At 45.5% G+C, this 1777-nt stretch overlaps 1 pseudogene; it reads right to left on the bottom strand.

Annotated features, from left to right (window-relative positions):
- Positions 1-535: 535 nt before the first annotated feature.
- Positions 536-1451, bottom strand: LOC138503464 (bax inhibitor 1 pseudogene; annotated as a pseudogene).
- Between the last annotated feature and the right edge of the window lie 326 nt (positions 1452-1777).

The following is a 1777-nucleotide window of genomic DNA, read 5'->3' as shown; positions in this document are numbered from 1 at the left end:
ATTAAATCTGATGCAAGGAAGCGGGCGCCAGCTCCAAGTTAAACTATTCAATTACAGCTGCAGAATCACAGGAAAAAACAATCTCAAAAGGAAGCTCAACTATTTATGTGGTCAAAGTTTAGAAGCAACACAACCTGTCTTGGGGCTGGTAACAAAACACAATGTCCCCCCACTGCTAGGGGGCTCAAATGATCTGGGTCCTGCCATCACCTTCAACACCTCCCAACTGCAGCATCCAGGTAGAACTCCTCACCACCCTCTACCCGACCACACCTGATAGTCTGTGAAACACCCAGCAAAGTCATTGGGTATATTGGAAAGAGAAACTGTTTGGTCAAAAAGCAAGGCTTGCAAGCTCCACTTCATTGTGCACTTTGTTGAATTGCAATCGGCCAAAATGATGAGAAGGAATGTGGAGGATGTGCGGAGCATATGTAAAGGATTGGAGGCAGGGGAGAAGGTGCTTCACCTCATTCTTGACCACCACATTTACAATCCAAAGCCGAGAAGAGGCAGGAAATCAGGAGGGAAGCTATGAAGTGTTCAATGCTTTACAACACCAGCAGACAGGGAGCCCCTGCTGCTGCAGTCACCGGAAGGGAGAAATACAGAACAAAAATCAATGCAAAAACAGAAAGGTCCTGGAATTTTCTGTCAGGGATAGATACTTCACTTCTTTTCTCTTTTCTTTTCATTTTCATTCATGGCCAGGATAATCATGAGTTTTCGAAAAATGGTGATGAAGTCCAGGAAGAGATCCACGCAGTGCCAGATATAGTCCTTGTCTCCAAACTCTGCTTTCTCAATGATAAGCTGAGTATCAAACAGGAGGAAGCCACACATAACCAGCAATCCCAAGTACAGGTTTGCCTTAAACATAAAAACAGATCCAATGAAAATGTTCACCAAGGAAGCCATAAGAAGTAGACTCATTGCTGACATCAGGATACCTCCTAGGTACAAGAAGCTCCGTCGTTGAGCATACACAGCACTGAGGGAAAAGCAAGTAAAGATGACAGTCGTACCAAGGAAAGCTGTTGGGATGATACTTGGGTTAACAGATGTAACAAAATCCAACGCTGGTCCCAAGCCAATGCCTGTAAAAAAGGCAAACCCAGCCAGAATGGCCAGCCTCTCCTTTTCCACCTCAGGACTGTGTGGTGTGAACATCAACCACAGCATCAGCCCCAGCGAGGCTGCCAAGGACAGGAATCAAGCCTGGGACACTCGGGTGACCACAGGAACATAGGCACCTGCTGTAGCCACAAACATGCAGAGGGCAAAGCTGGCATAAACTTTTTTCAGGTGCTGCTGGGTGGAGTATGAAATGTGTGAAAATTTAAAGAGAGCATCAAAGTTGATGCTGCGGTCGAAGACGTTCATTGTAGCGACTGGTGTTGCAACTGAAGTCACTTCAGGAAACGTGGAATCTGTTCCTGTACTGTCCTGAACACTACACGGTAATCCCTTTAAAGGAATAAAGTGGGCCATCTTGGAAAAAAGATCTACGACAACTAGAATGGTGTTAAATCCACTACATGGAGGCAGATCAGTAATGAAGTCAAGAGACAAAGTGTGCCAGGGCGTAGGTGGAACATCCAAAGGTTGTAAAAGACCAGCTGGTTTCTTCTTCTGGCTTTTGTTTTGGGCACAGATTCCACAAGATAGTACAAATGATTTAACGTCTTTTCGCCAGGTGGGCCGCCAAAATTGCCTCTTAATTTTAGCTTCAGTTTTTGCGACCCCTGGATGTCCTTCAATCAGCGCATCATGATAG

The sequence above is a fragment of the Ambystoma mexicanum genome, chromosome 11 (genome assembly GCF_040938575.1).
Source record: "Ambystoma mexicanum isolate Mex_15411 chromosome 11, UKY_AmexF1_1, whole genome shotgun sequence".
Taxonomy (NCBI): domain Eukaryota; kingdom Metazoa; phylum Chordata; class Amphibia; order Caudata; family Ambystomatidae; genus Ambystoma; species Ambystoma mexicanum.
Note: the sequence above shows the minus strand (reverse complement) of the source record. Positions and strands in the feature narration are given on the sequence as shown.